The 17,667-nt window shown below is 42.9% G+C and overlaps 1 protein-coding gene across 5 annotated transcripts in view; it reads left to right on the forward strand.

Annotated features, from left to right (window-relative positions):
• The window catches only part of RNF121 (ring finger protein 121), a 67,529-nt gene that overhangs the window by 9,312 nt on the left and 40,550 nt on the right, over positions 1 to 17,667 (forward strand). Inside the window, exon 2 of one of the 5 annotated variants that reach the window (XM_077961224.1) lies at positions 5,986 to 6,103. The gene's annotated coding sequence lies outside the window, so the exon portion shown is untranslated. 5 annotated transcript variants of the gene reach the window in all.

Raw genomic sequence — 17,667 nt, forward strand, 5'->3', positions numbered from 1 at the left:
ATGTTATAATGTACACTATTGCTGGTATACACTATGACATGGATTCACTATTTTCAAAAGTCACTATATATTTATTGTGCACTTAATTATGCCAGGTACTCTTTTTAGTCTTGGGAATTAATAAATGGATAAAGAGACTATCTCTGCTCTAAAGAGGTTATGGTCTAGTTGGGAGAGGAACGCATCAAGTGATAATGACAATATAGTATGATGAGTGGAGTTTTAAATTATGTACAAGATACCACAGGTGTGCAGAAGAAGGAGTACTTAAGTCTATTTGGGAGCATTAAAGAAGACTTCCGATAGGGTATGGCATTTAGGCTGATTCTTTTTTTTTTTTTTTTTTTTTTTGAGACGGAGTCTCGGTCTGTCGCCCAGGCTGGAGTGCAGTGGCCGGATCTCAGCTCACTGCAAGCTCTGCCTCCCGGGTTCACGCCATTCTCCTGCCTCAGCCTCCCGAGTAGCTGGGACTACAGGCGCCCGCCACCTCGCCCGGCTAGTTTTTTGTATTTTTTAGTAGAGACGGGGTTTCACTGTGTTAGCCAGGATGGTCTCGATCTCCTGACCTCGTGATCCGCCGGTCTCGGCCTCCCAAAGTGCTGGGATTACAGGCTTGAGCCACCGCGCCCGGCCTAGGCTGATTCTTAAAAGTTTACCGTGTGGATAGGAGGCCTCTTTAGGCCAAGGTAAAAGCACATGTATAAAGGAATAAAGGCATGAAATCTCTAATCCTTAAGTATATGATTCCTCACTAATGACATATTTACTGATAACTGCATGCTTTGTGCAAGTCACTGTGTTAGGAATTTGGGTTGAGAGAAAGCCATGTTTCTTGTATTTAGGGAATTTACAGTCTAGTTAGAAAAATAAGACTTGTAGTCCAGTTGGAAAGATAGTGGCCATAATTTTAAAACAGGAAGTACTGTAAGTCCCTCCCATTGGTATGGCTAGGAAAGACTTCGTGGAGTTCGGCCTTCCTGGATGATTTGAATTTCATTAGAGCATTAGGAATGAACGCTCGAGGTAAATGTTGAGAGATGAGGATGTATTTGTGATTAGCAAGTAAGAGAAGAGTAAGAGCTAAATTAGAAAAGATAGGTTGGGGCCAACATGAGGTTGATTTTTGAATGCCAGACTGAGGAGTTTGGATACATTTATTCATTCCTTCAGTCACCAATTATTGAGTGCTGATATATGCTAGATACTGTGCTGGGGACACAAAGATGAAAACTCTCTCAGGAGATTAATAGTCTCATGAGGTAAACCAGACATGGGAACAGATGATTGTAGTATAGTGTCAGCATGTGTTAAGTACTGTGCTGACACAAAAGAGGGAGTGATTAACTCTGCTTCAGGAATCCTTAAAGACTTAATGGAGGTGTTTGAGTTTGTTCTTGAGGATTAAGTTTGAGTTCAATAGATAGTCAAAATCAGTGAGGTAAGGAAGAGTGAGTGGTCCAGCAAAATGAAAAGATATGCAAGGCTTGGAGACGTTAAACAGCGTGGAATATTCTGGAAACTATACGAAGTTCTGTATGACTGGAATTTAGGTTAAACATAAGGGGATAGCAGTGAGTGACTGTGCTAAAAAGCCTGGGCTGTAGAGAGCCACTGAAGAGTCTTGAGCAGAGGAGTAACATGTTAGATCTGTGTCTCAATGACCAAGTCTAGTTGAAGTTTGGAAGTTACTTTTGGAGGGATCAGGTTGGAAAAAGGAGAATAAATCAGTTAGGAGATATTGCAGTACTTGAGGAGCGAGATGATGGGGACCTGAGCTTGAGCAAAGACAATAGGGTGGAGAAAAGTGAGCAGCTATAAAAGTGTTAAATAGCAGTGCTTTCACTTATTTGTGTTTTGCCCTTTATTTATCTCCCTAATTCATTCACTCATGTATTCAGTAAACATTTATTAAGTTTGTGGTCTGTATTAATTATTCATTATTTCCTTCTTCAAATACTTGTGACTTCAGTGTCAAACATTTTTCTAGGTCCCGGTAATTCAGCAGTGAACAAGACAACCGAGGTCCTTGCTCATATTAGGTTTAGTTTCTAACGTGGTAAAGCAGATAACAAATAAACAGGATAACTCCAGATGGTGACAAGTGCTTTGAGAAAAGTAACGTAATGTGATAAAGATGACTGGAAGAGAAGGGCTACTTTAAATAGGGTGGTTATGGAAAGCCTCGGAGGAAATGCTATTTGAACCAAGACCTGAATGGTGAAGACCTAGCAATTTCCAGATTTGGAAGCACATATGTTTCAGGTGAAGGTTCTAAGTACAAATTAATGGGAATGAGCAAGGTATGTCCTGGGACCAAAAAGAATGCCAGGGCCAGGCCGGGCGCGGTGGCTCAAGCCTGTAATCCCAGCACTTTGGGAGGCCGAGACGGGCGGATCACGAGGTCAGGAGATCGAGACCATCCTGGCTAATACGGTGAAACCCCGTCTCTACTAAAAAATACAAAAAACTAGCCGGGCGAGGTGGCGGGCGCCTGTAATCCCAGCTGCTCGGAGGCTGAGGCAGGAGAATGGCGTGAACCCGGGAGGCGGAGCTTGCAGTGAGCTGAGATCCGGCCACTGCACTCCAGCCTGGGCGACAGAGCGAGACTCTGTCTTAAAAAAAAAAAAAAAAAAAAAAACTAGCCGGGCGACGAGGCGGGCGCCTGTAGTCCCAGCTACTTTGGAGGCTGAGGCAGGAGAATGGCGTAAACCCGGGAGGCGGAGCTTGCAGTGAGCTGAGATCCCGCCACTGCACTCCAGCCTGGGCGACAGAGCCAGACTCCATCTCAAAAAAAAAAAAAAAAAAAGAATGCCAGTGCGACAGATCATAGTTAGCAAAGGAAAAATGGTGTTGTATGAGGTCAGGGAGTCTGGCAAGGTCAGATTTATAAGGCCTTGTAGCTGCTGCGGTACATGTTGAATTTTTTTGAGAGTATAATGAGAAGACTTTGATTGGGTTTCAAAATGGGAGTGATGTGAGCTGATTTACATTTTTAAAAAGATCTTTCTGGCTGCTTTGAGAAGAATGGATTGTAGGAGGTGACTCAATGAGAGGGTTAGGAGGTTATTGTAATAGTCCAGATGGGAGATGATAGTGTTTCAGAGTTGAGGGTGTGTGTTAGTCCTTTTGGGCTGCTATAGTAAAATACCTTAGACTGGGTAATTTATAAACAGCAGAAATTTGGCCGGGCACAGTGGCTCACGGCTGTAATCCCAGCACTTTGGGAGGCTGAGGCGGGCGGATTACTTGAGACCAGAAGTTTGAGACTAGCCTGGCCAACATGTTGAAACCCTGTTTCTATTAAAAATACAAAAAAATTAGCTGGGCATGGTAGCAGGCACTGGTAATCCCTGCTACTCAGGAGGCTGAGGCAGGAGAATCACTTGAACCTGGGAGGCGGAGGTTGCAGTGAGCCAAGATCGTGCCACTGCACTCCAGCAAGACTGTCTGAAAACAAAGAAAAAAAAAAAAAAATATATATATATATATGTACACACACACAGAAAAATATATCACAGTTCTGGAGGCTGGGAAGTCTAAATTCAAAGTTCTAGCAGATTTGATGTCTGGCAAGGGCTCTGTGCTTCAAAGGGGGCTCCTTGTTGCTATGTCCTCACGTGGCAGAAGGGACACATAGCTTCCCTAAAGCCACTTTTTTTTTTTTTTTTTTTTTGAGACGGAGTCTCGCGCTGTCACCCAGGCTGGAGTGCAGTGGCCGGATCTCAGCTCACTGCAAGCTCCGCCTCCCGGGTTCACGCCATTCTCCTGCCTCAGCCTCCCGAGTAGCTGGGACTACAGGCGCCCGCCACCTCGCCCGGCTAGTTTTTTGTATTTTTTAGTAGAGACGGGGTTTCACCGTGTTAACCAGGATGGTCTCGATCTCCCGACCTTGTGATCCGCCCATCTCGGCCTCCCAAAGTGCTGGGATTACAGGCTTGAGCCACCGCGCCCGGCCTTAAAGCCACTTTTGTAAGGGCACTAATCCCATTCATGAGGTCTCCACCTTCACGACCTAATCACCTCCTAAAGGTTCCCTCCACCTCTGAATACTATTGCATTGGAGATTAGATTTCAACATATGAATTTTGGGGAACACAAACATTCAAACCATAGCAGGGATAGCAGAGATGATGGAGAAAAGTGGATAAATTTATAATATGTTTTGAAATAGAGCCTACAGGACTTGCTGGTGGATTGGATATGTAATGTAAAGGAAAGAAAATAATCAAGCTTGACTTTTATATTTTTTGGAATTTTTTGCTTTGACTTAAATAAATGGCATCACCATGGTACCATTTAATGTTAATTAGGTACCATTTAGTGTTAATTAGGACGTTTGGACATTGTTCTGGTACTCTGAAGATCTGGCTTTTTATCTTAGCTCTGCTATGCAGCTGTTATCTGTGACATGTCAATAGATAATGCTGTCAGCTTTAAAATAATAATGAAGTCATTTGTTCTGCCAGCCTCATGTGTGTGTTGGGAGAATCCTGTTCACTTATTTATTGATTGGTCACACACTGCGAATTTACCAAGGTACTGCATTAGATGTGAAAGATAACAAAGACACAGGCCTTGCTCTCAGGCTCTCATGATGTAGTACAAAAGTTAGTAAACAGATGTAATAATTGCTATAATACGAAGAAGCAGAGATTTCAGGGAGCACCAGAAATGGCAGGCAAGGGATCAGAAAAGGTATCCCTAGAAGTGATACCAAAGCTGAGTGTGAAAGTGACTAGAAATTAACCAGCTAAAGAAAGAATAGAAGAGCTCTCTAGGCAGGAGGAGCAGCATGTGCAAGGTGGGAGGTGAGAAAGGGAATGGCACCTTCAGGGAACTGTATGCAGTTTAGTATTACTGGAACCTCAGAGTAGAAGGTGGGGAGTAATGATAAAGTAGGGAGACTGGAAAGGGAGGCAGATGTGATGACACATAAGGCCTTATATGCTGTGCTGAGGAGTTTGGATTTTTTATCTGTAGCTGATGATTAGCTATAGAAGAGCTTTAAGAATTTAGGTTGGCCAGGCACAGTAGCTCATGTCTGTAATCCTAGCACTTTGGGAGGCTGACGTGGCAGGATCACTTGAGGTCAGGAGTTCCAGACCAGCTTGGGCAACATGATGAAACCCCGTCTCTACTAAAAATACAAAAAATTAGCCAGGCATAGTGCTGTGCACCTGTAATCCCAGCCACCTGGGAGACTGAGGCAGGAGAATGACTTGAAGCTGGGAGGTGGAGGTTGCAGTGAGCCGAGATTGTGCCACTGCACTCCTGCCTGGGCAAAAGAGCGAGACTCCGTCTCAAAAAAAAAGGAACTTAGGTGAATGACATGGATCAGATGTGCATTATAGAAAGATCATTCTTGGGGCAGAAATGGAGGAGGGATTAAGGGACAGGAAAAATTTGCCTTAATCCCAGCAAGTAGGGCTTCCAGATTTATCTAATTCTAAAATGCACATAATTTCTGATGTATTATATATACTGCAGAAGAGCATATGTTAAGTCCCAAAGGAGCTGGGAGCAGAGGAAGGTAAAACTGGAAAGACAGCTAGGGGTCAGGTCATGGCCTTGTGTGGTCCTGAGAGCCCACTCTCAGTGCTCCTGTGGAGGGCATTGTGTAGTCTACTAAGCAGTTCTTACTTTCACAGACAGCATTAGGACACCAGAAGATTTGAACTTGGGTGACACAGTGACTCATGAAGTACATGAGGTTGAAGAACCTGGATTAAGTTTGTAGATTGAGTAATAGGAAGGAAGGAAAAGATAGTAGATATATTTCTTATCCCACTGACCTAGGCCTTCTGATACTACCAGCCGTGAACTTTGGTTTTCCCTTCTCCCTAAAGCTTCCTTCAGTCCTAGCTGTATGCTATGTTAAGTTTGCAAAGTATTTACTGCTGGCTATTAAAGATCAAGTAGGATTATGTTAGTATTTCTCTTATAAGGAAGAGTCACTTTTTTTTTTTTTTTTTTTTTTTTTGACAGGGTCTCGTTCTGTTACCCAGGCTGGAGTTCAGTGGTGTGATCATGGCTCACTGTAGTCTGAACCTCCTGGGCTCAAGTGATCCTCCTGCCTCAGCCTCCTGAGTAGCTGGGACTACAGGTGTGTGCCACTACACCTGGCTAATTTTTAAATTTTTTGTAGAGATGGAGTCTTGCTATGTTACCCAGGCAGATCTCCCAACTCCTGGCCTCAAGTGATCCTCCTGCCTCGGCCTCCCAAAGTGTTGAGATTACAGGCATGAGCCACCATGCCTGGCCAAGATTCACTTTTATTTATTTATTTTTAAGATTTTTAATTTTTTTCACATGGCCACTGTGTCAAAAGGAGTCACTTTTAAACTTAGCAGCCATTGGCTGTTTCAGATGGCTTTCCCAGTTCCTCTGGATTCTTCTGCAATATCATCCCTACTGTTTGTTCAAGAGAGAGTTACTCAGTGTCTGAGTATTTTCCAAGCATTCGCTTTGTGTCTAGTACTAAGTGTGAAGGGGATGCTGAACAAGTAAGCCATTTATCCTTGTTTCCAAAGCAGTTAATATTATTTAACATGTCTGTCATTTATTGAACACATACCGTATACCAGATTACGAGCTAGTTCTCTGAAATACAAAGAATGAGACTCAAAAGATCCTTGAACGATTTCAGATCCACTAGGATGGCTAAATGGGAAAAACTGTTTGCAAATCATATATTAATAAGATATTTGTCTGTAGAACATATAAAGAGCTTTTACAACTCATCAATAAAAAAAAAAAACCTAGTAAAAAATGGGCAAAAGGCCAGGTCCAGTGACTTAAACCTGTAATTCCAGCACTTTGGGAGGCTGTGGAGGGTGGATCGCTTGAACCCGGGAGTTCAAGACCAGCTTGGGCAACACAGGGAGACCCTGTCTCCCCTGAAAATAAAATATAGCCAGACATGGTGGCTCGTTTCTGTAGTCCCTGCTGCTTGGGAGGCTGAGGTGGCAGTATCACTTGAGCCCAGGAGGTCGAGGCTGCAGTGAGCTATGTTTGTGCCACTGCACTCCAGCCTGGGAGTAAGACTCTGTCTTTAAAAAAAAAGAAAGAAAGAAAAATTCACACAGAAACTTATACACAAGAGTTGATAGGAACGTTACTCACAATAGCCCCAAAGTAGAAACAACCTAAATGTCCATCAACTGATGAAAGGATAAATAAAATTGTCTGGCTATACAATGGAATAGTATTTAGTAAGAAAAGGAGTGAACTCCTGATAACTGCTATAACATGGGTGATGGGTGATCCTTGAAAACTTTTTTTTTTTTTTTTGAGACACAGTCTTCCTCTGTTGCCCAGGTTGGAGTGCAGTGGCGCGATCTCGGCTCACTGCAAGTTCTGCCTCCCAGGTTCACGCCATTCTCCTGCCTCAGCCTCCCGAGTAGCTGGGACTACAGGCGCCCGTCACCACGCCCGGCTAATTATTTGTATTTTTAGTAGAGACGGGGTTTCACCGTGTTAGCCAGGATGGTCCCGATCTCCTGACCTCATGATCTGCCCGCCTTGGCCTCCCAAAGTGTTGGGATTACAAGCGTGAGCCACCGTGCCTGGCTGAAAACATTTTGATAAGTGAAGGAAGACAGTCACAAAAGATCACACACTCAATAAATGAATTTATTTATTTTTGAGATAAGGTCTTGCTGTGTTGTCCAGGCTGGTCTGTAACTCCTGACTCACACGATTTTCCCCCTCACCCTCCACAGAGTAGCTGGGTTTACAGGCATATGCTATCACACTCAGCTGCTGCATGAATTCATTTGTATGAAAGGTCCAAAAAAGGCAAATATATAGCAGTATAAAAGAAATTAATGGTTACCAGGGTTTGGGGGTGGGAATGAGGAGTTAGTAAATGAGCATGAGGTTTTTTTTTGTTGTTCTGTGTTTTTTTGTTTGTTTGTTTTATGATGGAAATGATTTAAAATAAGATGGTTGCATCTTATTTTATTTTATTTATCATTATGTTTTTGGAGAGAGTCTCCCTCTGTTACCCAGGCTAGAGTGCAGTGGTGCCGTCTCAGCTCACTGCAGCCTCTGCCTCCTGGGTACAAGTGGTTCTCCTGCTTCAGCCTCCTGAGTAGCTCGGATTACAGGTGCTCGCCACCACATCTGGCTCTTTTTTTTTTTTTTTTTTTTGAGACAGTCTCGCTCTGTCACCTAGGCTGGAGTGCAATTGTGTGATCTCGGCTTGCTGCAACCTCTGCTTCCCGGGTTCAAGCGATTCTCCTGCCTCAGCCTCCCTAATAGCAGGGATTACAGGCATGCGCCACCACACCTGGCTAACTTTTGTATTTTTAGTAGAGACAGGGTTTCACCATGTTGCCCAGAGTGGTCTCAACCTCCTGACCTCAGGTGACCTGCCTACCTGGCCTCCCAAAGTGTTAGGATTACAGATGTGAGCCACTGTGCCTGGCTGGTTGCATCTTATTTTAAATATACTAACAGTAATTGAATTTCTCACTTAAAATGGATGATATGGCTAAGCATGGTGGCTCACACCTGTAATCCAATCACTTTGGGAGTCTGGTGCTGGAGGATCACTTGAACCCAGAAGTTTTAGACCAGCCTGGGCAAATATATTGAGACCCCATCTCTACAGAAAATGGAAAAATTACCTTGGCATGGTGGCATGTGCCTATAGTCCTAGCTACTCAGGAGGCTGAGGCAGGAGGATCCCTTGAGCCCAGGAGGTTGAGACTGCAGTGAGCTATGATCAAGCCACTGTGCTACAACCTGAGTGACAAAGTAAAAGTAAGACCTGTCTCAAAAAAAAAAAAAAAATATATATATATATATATATATATATGGCAGTGAAAGAGTGAAGGTGAGGGGAGAATTCTAGAGAGAAAAGACGGCAGCAGCCAAAGAAAGCACTGAGGGATGAAAGAGATAGATGGTTTAGTGTGGCTGGAATATAAGCCATTTGGTGGAGAGTGGTGAAATAAGATAGCTGGGTGGGCCATATTATGAAGTCCCTTGTGTGTCCTACTAAGGAGTTTGAACTTTAACCCCAAGGCAATAGAAAGTCATTAAAGTTTCTCAAAGTAGTAGGATGATGCAGTCAGGTGTGTGTCTAATAAAGATCACTGTGTCTGCTCCTGTGTCATGAATCTGTGCTGGCAAGGTTAGAGTCTAGGAGATCATTTTGGAGGCCATTGCAATTGTTAGAGAAAGAGCAAGGGATAAAGTCTGAACTAAGGCACTATGGCAATGAAAAACTCAAGGGAGATTTTATAGATGTTTAGATATGATCAGCACATGAACCGTCCAGGCTGTAAAGGCCTGAGGAGTTTATAGGATAGTTCTGTTCTGAAGGATTCTGGAGGAAATGACACCTGGATTGGATCTTTAGAGATGGGTAAAATGTTTGGGTATATGGAAAACTGCAGTGCATATAGGAAAGAGAGAGAGAGGAGGACCAGGTAAGGAGGAAGCCAGACTGAAAAATAGGAATTTGATGGGATAGCAATTGAAGAACCAAAGAAGCAAACTTAGGTGCTCCCAAATTTGAAAAGTTTAATTTAAAAAGCTTTTTGGCCAGGTGCAGTGGCTCACGCCTGTAATGCCAGCACTTTGAGAGGCTGAGGCGGTTGGATCACTTGAGGTCAGAAGTTTGAGACCAGTCTTGTCAACATGGTGAAACCCTATCTTTACTAAAAATAAAAAAATTAGCCTGGTGTGGTGGCGTGCACTTGTAGCCCCAGCTACTTGGGAGGCTGAGGCACGAGAACCGCTTGAACCTGGAAGGTGGAGGTTGGAGTGACCCGAGATTGCGCCACTGTACCCCAGCCTGGGCAACAGAGTGAAACTGTCTCAAAAAACAAAAACAAAAACTTACCAACTCAACTGCCCTGGAGGATGTGCTTTCTGATGATGGTAGGAGGGGTGGGAGTGAAGGGCAGGCAGCAGCTGCAGCAGCCACATCTGCTGTTACAGCCAACATCTACTTTCACTCTACTGCCCAAAGTATGCCACCCTTGTCAGGCTAAGCATATCCAGTGTCTGCATGATCTCCAGCTGATTTATGACTTTGGTGGCCTGAAAGATGAGGTGTCCACTTCAACTTACTGGCCTTGAATTCTTGGCAAAGCTAAGGAGTTGGGGAAGAATGTGAATGAGAGGAGAATGGGGAGCTACAAATGTGGTAGCCTGTGAACCTTTGGACTTCACTTGTTATCTTAATCACACAGACGACCACAGTATCTGAACCCCACCAGATAGAGACAGCCTGGTTGTGCTGAACCTACCAGGTTCATGAGCTAGCTAATCTTTTTCTCTGGGGCTTACACAGCATTTTGTGTATATGTCAAAGGTTATCCTTATCATATTATATTATGTTTAATAGTCTGTCTCTCCCTACTTCTTGGACTGTGAATACATCAAGGGCAAAGGTTGGGCTTATTCCTCTCTAATGTTTTGTGAAAGAATGAAGTCTCGGCTGGGCATGGTGGTTCATGCCTGTAATCCTAGCACTTTGGGAGGCTGGGGTGAGTGGGTCACTTGAGCCCAGGAGTTAAAGAGCAGCCTGGACAACATGTGGAGACCCCTTATCTGCAAAAAATTTAAGAATTAGTTAAGAATTAGCTGGGTGTCGTGGTGCATGCCTATAGTCCCAGCTACTCAGGAAACTGAGGCGGGAGGATTGCTTGTGCCTGGAAAGTCGACACTGCAGTGATCTATGATCGCACTACCGCACTCCAGCTTGGGCGACAGAGTGAGATCCTGTCTCAAAAAAACAAAAACAGGCCAGGCATGGTGGCTAATGCTTGTAATCCCAACACTTTGGGAGGCCCAGGCAGGCAGATCACTTGAGGTCAGGAGTTCAAGACCAGCCTGGCCAACATGGTGAAAACCCCATCTCTACTAAAACTACAAAAATTAGCTGAGTGTGGTGGTGCGTGTCTATAATCCCAGCTACTTGGGAGGCTAAGGGAGGAGAATCGCTTGAACCCAGGAGGCCAAGATCGTGCCACTGCACTCTAGCCTGGGCAACAGAGTAAGACTTCATCTTAAAACACACATACACGGCCAGGCGCGGTGGCTCACATCTGTAATCCCAGCACTTTGGGAGGCCGAGGTGGGTGGATCACGAGGTCAGGAGTTCAAGACCAGCCTGGCCAAGATGGTGAAACCCCATCTCTACTGAAAAAAAATACAAAAAATTATCGGGGCGTGGTGGCACGCACCTGTAATCCCAACTATTCTGAAGGCTGAGGCAGAGAATTACTTAAACCTGGGAGGCAGAGGTTGCAGTGAGCCAAGATTGCATCAGTGCACTCCATCCTGGGTGCAGAGCAAGACTCCGTCTCAAAAACAAAACACAGCAACACATACACACACACAAAACACAGACAAAAAACCCCAAAAACCACAAAAAAAGAATTCTCTTTTGTGTAGTTGATCAGTCTTCAATATAGAAGGATCAGCTGAGTTGTGTGAAATGCTAAGTTGCTTAGCCAAAGAGGTAGAGGATTGGGTTTCAGAGTTTAGGGTCCTTTACAGTTAGCAGATGCTTGAAGCCAGGGTGGGAGGTCATCCTCTGAGTGATGGACATTTTTGGTGTATGCATATGGTAGTCGCTTGGTAGATTTTTATTGATATAGCTGGGCATGGTGGCTCACGCCTGTAATCCCAGCACTTTGGGAGGCCGAAGTTGGTGGATCACTTATGTCAGGAGTTTGAGACTGGCCTGGCCAACAGGTTGAAACCCTGTCTCTACTAAAAATACAAAAATTAGCCAGTCGTGATAGCTTGCACCTGTAATCCCAGCTTCTGGGGAGGCTGAGGCAGGAGAATCGCTTGAACCCGGGAGGTGGAGGTTGCAGTGAGCAGAGATTGTGCCATTGCACAAGAGCAAAACTCCGTCTAAAAAAAAAAAAAAAAAAAAAAATGCAGTAATGAAAGTCATCTAAGCCAACTCTCTCATTTTATAAATGAGGAAACTGAGGTGTAGAGAGGGGTACCCTATCCATTGACATACAGCAAGTAAAGACCTGTGCCAGATTAGGATGTACATTGTTTTTTTCTTCACTGAGAAGGATAGTTTGTTGCCCTGAACCAATTTTTTGGGGTGAAAAGTGGGAGTGAGATACAACCCAGGCCCCTGCAGACGGTAGTCCTCTGTAGTCCCAGCTGCATCGGAGGCTGGGGTGGGAGAATTGCTTGAGCCCAGGGATCTGAGGCTCTAATGTACAATGATCATGCCTGTGAATAGCCACTTTACTCCAGGCTGGGCACCATAGTAAGACCCTGTCTCTTTAAAAAAAAAAAAAAAAAAAAAAAAACATGGATAAAGGCTATGAATAGACTTTTTCTCCAAAGAAGATACACAAATGGCCAAAGAACACATGAAAATAAGTTCAACATCATTTAGCTATCAGGGAAATGGAAAATCAAAACCACATTGAGATACCATTTCATACTCCCTGGATGCTTTAATCAGAAAGAGATTATAAGTACTGGGAAGGATATGGAGAAATTGGAACCCTCACACACTGCTGGTGGGACTATAAAATGGTACAGCTGCTGTAGAAAACAGTTTGCTAGTTGCTTAAAAGGTTAAGCAGAGACTTACCATATAATCCAGCAATTCTACTTCTAGGTATACACTCAAGAGAAATGCAAACATATATTCACACAGAAATTTAAAGATGGATGTTCATAGTAGCATTATTTATAATAGCAAAAAAGTAGAAACGATGCCAACATTCATCAGCTGATGAATGGATAAATAATGTGATGTTTATAAATGGAATATTCTGTGGCAATACAAAGGAATGTACAGTACATGCTACAAAGTGGATGAACCTTGAAAGAATTATGCAAAGTGAAAAGAAGCCAGTCACAAAACACCATATGTTTATGATCCCATTTATATGAATTGTCTAGAATAGGCAAATCTATAGATAGAGACAGAAAGTAAATTAGTGGTTGCCTTGGGCTGCAGGGAGAAGGGAGTGACTGCTAACTGGCTCATGATTTTATTTTGAGGTGACAAAAATGTTCTCAACTTAGATAGTGGTGATAGTGGCACAACTTTGTGAATATACTAAAAATCTCTGAATGGTATACTGAATTTAAAAAAATTTTAAATTGACAATTTATATATTTGTGTAAGTTTGTGGAATACAGAGTGATGTTATAATTTATAAATACATGGCCAGGCTCGGTGGCTCACGCCTGTAATCCCAGCACTTTGGGAGGCTGAGGCGGGCAGATCACTTGAGGTCAGAAGTTTAAGACCAGCCTGGCCAACATGGTGAAACCCTGTCTCTACTAAAAATACAAAAATTAGCTGGGTGTGGTGGCATATACCTGTAATCCCAGCTACTCAGGAGGCTGAGGCGAGAGAATCACTTGAGCCTGGAAGGCAGAGGTTGCAGTGAGCTGCGATTGCGCCGCTGCACTCTAGCTGGGTCAATAGAGCGAGACTCTTGTCTCGGGAAAAAAAAAAAAAAAAAATTATAAATACAATGTGGAATAATTAAATCAGGCTAGTAACATATCGATCATCTCAAATACTTAACATTTTTTGTGGTGACTACACTTAAAAATTAACTCTCAGCAATTTTGAAATGTACAATATTCTGTTATGAACAGTATTACCCATGCTGTACAATAGAACTCAAAGAAAAAAAATATTCCTCTTGTCTGAGATTTTGTACAGAATAGTACATTTTATTTATTTTTTTAGAGATAGGGTCTTGCGCTGTCACCCAGACTGGAGTGCATTGCTGTGATCAGGGCTCACTGCAGCCTCAAACTCCTGGGCTTAAGCAATCCTCCTGCCTTAGCCTCCCAAGTAGCTGGGACTACAGGCACATGCCACCACGCCTGGCTAATTTATTTATTTATTTTTTGTGGAGATGGGTTCTCGCTGTTTGCCCGGGCTGGTCTCAAATTCCTGGCCTCAAGAGATCCTCTGCCTCAGACTCCCAAAGTGCTGGGATTACAGGCATAAGCCACCATGCCCAACCTCAGAGTAGCACACTTTAAATGGATGAATTTTATGGTATGTGAGTTAGATCTCTGTAAATTTGTTAAATAAAGAGTCAAGTGTACAGGTGCATATGGCTGTAGATGCAATTTTTGAATGTGAGTGCTGGGATGTAGTAGCAGTGCTTCTCAAACTTTAATGTACATATGAATTACTTCAGTATTTTATTAAAATTCAGATTCTGACTCAGGAGGTCTGAGATGGAGTCTGTGATTTTCTGTTTCTTAACAAGCTCTCAGGGTACTCTTGGTGCTAGGCTGTAGACCACACTTAGCAAGGCAGTAGAAGATGTTTCTTCAATAAATGTGGTCCGTCTAAAGAGCCTTCTAGAGACCAGAAGGATTTGGCCAGAGTTTTGCAGTAAGGCAGAATGTGGTTTGGTTAAAGAATGGACCTTAAGGAACAAAATGAGCAGCCTGCCTACAGATGCAGAGATCATAGAGTTTATGATATTTTGGGGGGACAGGAGACCTGTTTGTGGGCATACATTAGTGAATCGCTGAGTCTTTTTCACCTAAAAAAAAATGTAGCAGTCAACTTCTCATCATTTTCCATCTTTGCAAAATTTTCTCTTGCTCTCTGCCTAGCATTTATTTTCGGTTTAACGTCTTTCAAATCTGGGCATGACCGGGGACCTTGTGAGATCCTAGTTGGGAGCGATTGGCTAGCATTAAGAAGCTGTAGGTCTTAGGAGTTAGATAAGGGCTCATGAATCAGTAAGTACCCTTACCTTGAGAGCCTTACCTAATTAGCCACCTGAGCTTTGGACAAGGTGCCTTCAGACTGGGTTAGTGCTTGGCCCCAAATGAATAAACTCCTTAATGAGAGAGCAAGTAAAGATGTCTTTCCAGATGGTACAGGTTAATTATAGCCATAGTTTATACCTTCCCTTATTTTTTTTACTTGAGCCAGAAGACTGGTTTGGATGTAACTTAAATAACCTTTTTTGGTCAGGAGGCAAATATTAAAGCCAGATCATGTCTTACTCTTAACATTTATAGTACTCCATGAAGTGCTAATGATCCTCTAAGCCTCAAGTCTAGTCTCAGCCTTAGGGCTTGCCCTTCTGAGCTGCTTTCCCTGAGGCTCTGACAGCATTGCTGTCCTCTGCTTCACCAACATTCAATTATCTCTATCCTCTTCTAGTAGTTTTAAAATATGTCTACTTTCCCAGGAGGAAAGGCAGTGAAATCACTTGATCACCTTAAATATACTTTATTCACAGCTCTATAATGAAGTCAGAAGTCTTATTTCTCTATTTTCTAGATGGAGAAACTAAGCCATAGATAGTAGCATGCTTGGTCCATTATGTCAAAGAGAGGCACCTTCATGCCTGGCCCAGTATTCCAGATTTTCCTAGTTTCCCCCTCATTGGATTTGCTTCCTTGAACAGGTAGTTGCTTTGTTTTGTTACATAGTTTTTAACATGATTTCCCTAGTGTCAGATGAATACTCCTTTCCCAGATGCTTGTTAGTTGTTTTTCAAGTGTTTGTTTACTCTATACAATTTAGCATCTGCAGGTGAGGTGCTGGTTTGTCAGCATACTTGTTTCCCTTAATAAAGAGAATTTTCTTCAATTCCACAAGTACTCATTGAGTGCTTAATATATGCTCAGCTCTGTGCTATTCTCCTTGAAAGACATAAATCAGTATAAAGTGTGTTTTGGCTCTGAGGGAACTAATAGGTTCATGGGATGGAAGCAAATAAACATATACAGGGCCAGGACGAGGGTGAGGGAAACAAGGTGCTGGGGTATAAACTTTAGAGAGCCATTCATTCTTAAGGTCATGCAAGTGCAGGATGGGTACCTGAGAGTGTGTGCTTCCTTAAATTTTGAGCCCCAGGTCTCTTGCTTGCCCTATCCTGGTGCTAGAGACAAGCAGTTAGACCACTTAGAAAGGATGTCTAAGACAACATGAGACTGAATGACTAACATAGAACAGTACTTCTCAAATTTAATGTACATATTGATCACCTGGAGTTCTTATTAAAAGACAGATTGTGATTCAGTGGGTCTGGAGTGGTACCTGAGATGTTATGTTTCTATCAAGCACCCAGATGATACTGGTACTGCCAGTCCATGGGCCACACTTTGAGTAAAAAAGAGAAATATCCATGCTGGAGAAAGGCGGAGGACCAAATTCCCTAGGCTAGGGAATCAGGAAAGTTGCAGTTGGAGCTGGGTTCTTAAAGGATAACTAGGATGTGGATAACCAACAACAACAACAACAATGAAAAATAGGGAAGGGCATTATAAGCAGTGGGAAGGGTATGCAAAGGCCCAGAGACAGAAATGGGTCCCACATGTCTTGGGACAATGAATAGACAGGCTTGGTAAGATGCAGGTCCAAGTTGGAGAAGAAGAAGAAAAGAGTTTTGACATGTAGCTTGAAACCTGTGCGTGGATTGTTATTTAGAAGTGTGATTCATAATTGCCTGCTCAGGTACCTCCTATGTGTCCTCTCATAGTATCTGACCTCTATTCTTCTGGGAGATGAAGACCTGAGTCAGGGCACCTGAATAAATTCTGCGAGGCAGTGTGGATAGGAAAAGGAAGGAGGGATGTTGACTTCATTACCCAGATTGGTTAGGCAAAGTCCTGGTAAATTTATTTTTTGACTTAGCTGGGAGATGTAGAAGCTGGAAAGCCTGCCTTCAATAGTGTGATGGGCATTTCCAGTACACATACATAAAGGATGCCTGGTAAATATGTGCTTATTTGACTCAGTAGTAGAATGGAGTTCTACCTGTGTTATTATTTCAAATGTTCAACTTACGGTACTTTTCTGAAGTTATCAGAACAGTGGGTAAGAGGACCTTGAACATCTTAAGTACTAAAGGAATGGTTGTTGATTGATTTGAGTATTTCTAAGGCCTTGTCTCTCTTCTGTAGACCAGATCAAAGAACATTTTCAGCTCAATTCAGTATAAGAAGGCATTGAGTGACTTATGTACTGAGTACTTGGGTATGCTTGTGTATGACTGCAAGGAGGTAGAAGACTTGAGCCCTAAACTCAAAGAATATAGTATTACTCTAGAGCAGTGGTTTTCAACTAGCGGGATGCTATGGTGATGTATAGGACACCTTCCTCAACAGAGAATGAACCACCCCAAAATATCAGTAGTGCCACGGTTGAAAAACAAACTCTGAAAAGATAAGACTACCAAATAGAACCAGAACTTTGAGGTTGGATGGCTAGTGATATTATTAGTTGATAGCAGCAGGGCAAGAACTAAGTTCAGTTTGCCCGGGTCCAGTGTAGCCTAGTGGCTACCATAGGGCCATTTAGAGTCATAGGGTGTTATATTTAACTCTGTCTCCCACTAATCCTGATTGATACTTTTTGCTCTAGCTGCACTCAATTGCTTGTGTACTATGCAATTTTATTCCTTCCTGTCTATGTTAGTCCTTTTGCCTAGAACATATTTCTCTTATTTCTTCTGGATAATCCACATCTCCTCCATAAAGCCTTCCCTAGTCTAAAACACCCCAGTTTGGGTTAAAAGATTAAAAGGCAAGGCACCTCTTTATTCTATAGCTAGTCTTTATTATGTAATAGATAAGTTTTCTGTTTATGTCTCTCTTTCTCACTAGGCTGTGAGCATCTTTGGAGTTAGGGATTCTTGTCTTCTTCTGCCCTTATTGCCTAGCACA

This window comes from Macaca mulatta, chromosome 14 (genome assembly GCF_049350105.2).
Source record: "Macaca mulatta isolate MMU2019108-1 chromosome 14, T2T-MMU8v2.0, whole genome shotgun sequence".
Lineage (NCBI taxonomy): Eukaryota > Metazoa > Chordata > Mammalia > Primates > Cercopithecidae > Macaca > Macaca mulatta.